Source organism: Ovis aries, chromosome 26, assembly GCF_016772045.2.
Source record: "Ovis aries strain OAR_USU_Benz2616 breed Rambouillet chromosome 26, ARS-UI_Ramb_v3.0, whole genome shotgun sequence".
Classification (NCBI taxonomy): domain Eukaryota; kingdom Metazoa; phylum Chordata; class Mammalia; order Artiodactyla; family Bovidae; genus Ovis; species Ovis aries.
In genome coordinates, this window is record NC_056079.1 from 27,998,052 (window position 1) to 28,003,116 (window position 5,065).

General features: G+C 42.9%; 1 non-coding gene across 1 annotated transcript; it reads right to left on the reverse strand.

Annotated features, from left to right (window-relative positions):
* Positions 1–2,565: 2,565 nt before the first annotated feature.
* On the reverse strand, positions 2,566–2,638 carry TRNAG-CCC (transfer RNA glycine (anticodon CCC)). The gene has a single exon. It is a non-coding gene; the product is annotated as a tRNA-Gly (tRNA).
* Positions 2,639–5,065: the final 2,427 nt, after the last annotated feature.

The window sequence follows — 5,065 nt, forward strand, 5'->3', positions numbered from 1 at the left end:
CCTTCCAAAGAAATCCCAGGGTTGATCTCCTTCAGAATGGACTGGTTGGATCTCCTTGCAGTCCAAGGGACTCTCAAGAGTCTTCTCCAACACCACAGTTCATCAATTCTTCGGCACTCAGCCTTCTTCAGAGTCCAACTCTCACATCCATACATGACCACAGGAAAAACCATAGCCTTGACTAGACAGACCTTTGTTGGCAAAGTAATGTCTCTGCCTTTTAATATGCTATCTAATTTTCCTTCCAAGGAGCAAGCGTCTTTTAATTCCATGGCTGCAGTCACCATCTGCAGTGATTTTGGAGCCCACAAAAATAAAGTCTGACACTGTTTCCACTGTTTCCCATCTATTTCCCATGAAGTGATGGGACCAGATGCCATGATCTTCGTTTTCTGAATGTTGAGCTTTAAGCCAACTTTTTCACCTTCCTCTTTCACTTTCATCAAGAGGCTTTTAGCTCCTCTTCACTTTCTGCCATAAGGGTTGGTGTCATCTGCATATCTGAGGTTATTGATATTTCTCCCAGCAATCTTGATTCTAGCTTGTGCTTCTTCCAGTCCAGCGTTTCTCATGATGTACTCTGCATAGAAGTTAAATAAGCAGGGTGACAGTATACAGCCTTGACGTACTCCTTTTCTTATTTGGAACCAGTCTGCTGTTCCATGTCCAGTTTTAACTGTTGCTTCCTGACCTGCATACAGATTTCTCAAGAGGCAGGTTAGGTGGTCTGGTATTCCCATCTCTTTCAGAATTTTCCACAGCTTATTGTGATCCACACAGTCAAAGGCTTTGGCATAGTCAATAAAGCAGAAATAGATGTTTTTCTGGAACTCTCTTGCCTTTTTGATGATCCAGCGGATGTTGGCAATTGGATCTCTGGTTCCTCTGCCTTTTCTAAAACCAGCTTGAACATCAGGAATTTCACGGTGCACGTATTGCTGAAGCCTGGCTTGGAGAATTTTGAGCATTACTTTACTAGCATGTGAGATGAGTGCAATTGTGTGGTAGTTTGAGCATTCTTTGGCGTTGCCTTTCTTTGGAATTGGAATGCAAATTAACCTTTTCCAGTCCTGTGGCCACTGCTGAGTTTTCCAAATTTGCTGGCATATTGAGTGCAGCACTTTCACAGCATCATCTTTCAGGATTTGAAAGAACCTACTCATGGGAAAAGACCCTAATGCTGGGAAAGACTGAGGGTAGGAGGAGAAGGGGGAGACAGGGAATGAGATGGTTGGATGGCATCACCGACTCAATGGACGTGAGTCTGAGCAAATTCCAGGAGACAGTGAAAGACCAGGAAGCCCATGCAGCCCGTGGGGTCCCAAAGAGTCGGACACGACTCGGCAAATGAACAACAACATTCTTGAAATGAAAATAATGGTAGAAATGAACTACAGTTTCATGGATGTTGCAGATGAGGGAGGAGGAAGACTGGGAGAGTGGGGTTTGGGTACAAAACAGCAACCTGAGGGAGCGTTGTGCTGATGCTAATGGTCTGCATCCTGCCTGTATCAATGTTGATATTCTGTTTGTGATACTGACTACAGTTTTACTAGAGATACCATAAGCAAAAACTGTTACACAGCTTCTCTCTGTATTATTTTTTACAACTGAATGTTCATCTATAATTATCTTAAAATTTAAAAGTTTATTTAATAAAAAAAAGAAAGATATGTAACCACATAGCACACGCCTAGACAAAACACCAAATTTTGCCTAAGGAATATTTTTGTCCTAATTGATGTGCAGACTTTGTACAAGATAAGTCACAATCCCTTAAAATTTACATTATAAACTGATAAAATGTAAAACCTCTCTATATTAAAAATGCATAACCTTAAGAGAAAAACAAAATATTTAAAACATTCAAACAAATAAGAAACACTCTAAATGCCCCAGTATGTCAACAGGTAAAAATATGGACAGTGTATAACAGAGAAATGCACCTGGTCTATAAATAAGCATTATGAGATATTAAATATCCCTAGTTATCAAAGAAACATGAAATAAGACAATATTTCACATATCTTCAGTGTCTTGCAAAGCCCTGACCAAACTGTGAACCTTCCTGCTCCACCTGGAATCCGATTTGCTAGATCATTTTTCCTCAGTAATCTAAATGAATTCATAACTACTCTTTCTGAATACATCCATTAGAATAATTTACAAGACACTGTACTTCCCTTGACTTCTTGGCTTAGAACTTCCTAATTTGTCTTCTTGGTCTTCCTTAGAATAACACTAGGATATTAGTTGGATACTTTCTAATTCTCAAGATTCTCCACCTGGAGTGAACAATGAATGGAGTCTAGGAAAAGGGTTGAAACCCAAACCTCAGCAAGGTTGCAGGTGTTTGTAAGAAATAATACCTCCATGGGCACATTCCATAGCTCTCCCAGCACTGGGTGTGACACTCAGCAGCTTATGGCTGGTACTCACCAGCTGTAGGCCTGTTTCTACAAAGACAGGGTCCCTCTCAGGTCCCCAATTTTTGTGGGTTTCTTTAAAATATTTATGTATTTATTTGGCTGCACCTGGATCTTAGTTGTGACACGTGGGATACAGTTCCCTAACCAGGGATTGAACCTGGGCCCGCTACATTGGGAGCATAGAGTCTTAGCCACTGGACCACCAGGGACAGGTCTCCAAATTCTGAATGTTCTTTGTGGTTCTATTTTTGTTCCTAAGATGTATCTCCACTTGTCTTGGTCAGTTTAGGCTGCTAAAACAGAACATCGTGGGGCTTCCGCGATAGCTCAGTTGGTAAAGAATCCGCCTGCAATGCAGAAGACCTTGGTTTGATTCCTGGTTGGGAAGATCCACTGGAGAAGGGACAGGCTACCTACTCCAGTATTGTTGGGCTTCCTTGGTGGCTTAGCTGGTAAAGAATCTGCCTGCAACATGGAAGACCTGTGTCTGATCCCAACCAGAACATCATGGTGTGTGCTAAGTCACTTCAGTCGTGTCTGACTCTGTGACGCCATGGACTGTAGCCCTCCAGGCTCCTCTGTCTGTGGAATTCTCCAGGCAAGAATACTGGAGATGGTTGCCATGCCTTCCTCCAAGTGATCTTCCCAAGCCAGGGATCAAACTTGCATCTCTTACTTCTCCTGCATTGGTGGGTGGGTTCTTAACCACTAGTGCCACCTGGGAAGCACCTGGGAACACGGTAAAGTGGGTACTTAAACAACAATGTTTATTTCTCACAGGTCTGGAAGTTAGGAAGTAGAAGATTGAGGTGTAAGCCAACTCGGTGTCTGGTGAGGGTCCACTTCCTGGTTTGCATCTTCTTGCTGTTATTCTCACATTACCGCTTATAAGGGCAGCAATCCCATTCAAGAGGGCTCCACCCTCACGACCTAATTACCTCCCAAAGATCCCACCCCCAAATACCATCCCACTGGGAAACGAGAATTCAACAAATATTCGGTCTGTTGCACCCTTACATTGAGTTGCTACCAGACTGCATGAAGTTTCCCTCTTAGTCCATGACAAGTGTGGAGAAAAATTTTGAAAGGTATTAGGCATTTTTGCCTGAGGCTGGCACAAATGGAGACACTTACATGCCATGAGCTTCAAGGCTCTCAATCCAAGTCAAGCCACCCTGACCCACACGGAATCCCTGATCTTCCACCTCTACTGATGTTACACTGTCAAGATTAGAAGCTCAGATTCAGATGTAGAGAGTTCCCAGATTCCTCAGAATTCTAAGTCCACCAGTGGCAGCAATGAGAGAGCCAGTCTCCTCCTGCCCAAGACCTGGACCGCAGCCTGCATCCCTTCTTCCTTTTCCCGCATTGGCTCCATCCTGTGCTGGAAGGGACCTTATGAGTGTCCATGTGGACACTCAAGCCACCCAGCTCTGTACTCTCCCCACGAGTATCCAATCTTTGGTCATGGTTCCTTGGGTGTAGGGACAGGCATGTCAGCTTTGCCATCTGCTCTTTGGGAGCATGGGCCCAGGAAGTGCTTGGGCAAAGAATTCTGAGATCCTAGTACCCAGAGATGGTCACTGTATGAACAGGTCTTCTTAGCCCAAAGACCCTGCCCCATCAGAAGGAGTTCAACTAAGAGAGCAGAGTGAGGCTCCCTGAAGCGCAGGGCCCACTGCAAGCACTCCTCTTGCCAGATCTATCGGTGATTTTGTAATTCAGACTGTTGACTGTTTAGCAATGTACAAGCAGTCTGATTGGTTTCATCCCCATCCATACCCAAAATGGGCTAAATGAATCACTGTACACATTCAGTCTTTATCTTCTCAGCATCTTTGGCATTCATTGGGAAAAGTGAGATAGACCTGGAAGATCTGGTGCGGACGCCTTTTCTTTCTTTTATGTTTGGAGAAAGGGTGGGATAGTGGGGAGATAAAAGAGGTCAGAGGTTCAGAAGTGGAACATGACTCTGTTCTTTGCTTCTGTCGCAAGATGATGGAACGCACAACACTGCGGAGATGGTAATGAAAGTGTTTCTCTTTTATTTATGCTCCATCTCTATTCTAAAAGTATGAGAGCACATTACAGTTCAATTTATTACACTTCATTTTGCCTTTCTTAGCTCTTGTCATTATGCAATCTTTCACACATGGCAATTCATTTCATTTATGATAGGTTGCTTTCAAAAGTAACTGATTTCTAGTATTTGATTCAGTAATAACTTCACATATGCCTTGTATAAATGGATACTGAATACTTTTTAGGTATGAGCTACAGTGTTATAGGCTGGGACTATAACAGTGAACAAGACAGAGTGCTTCTGTCCTAATTAAATTTACAGCCTAGTGGGGGAAACAGACCAAGGAAAAAAGGGGGGAAATTATCTATTTTAATAAGTAGCTCTGAGGAGGGACATAACACAAAAGACTGAAATGCAGAATAAAGAGTGGGATTGTTGGAGCTATTTCAGGTCTTGGCTCCAAGAAAGATCCTCTTTTTAAGAGGCTGTTTCTGACCTTTTGAGTAAAACTAGCAATCATTCCTCTCCAGCACTTATTTCCTTCTCATCTTTATTTTCTCGCACATACACACATATAATTCACTTACTTATTTTGGCTTCTCTTTCTCTGCTT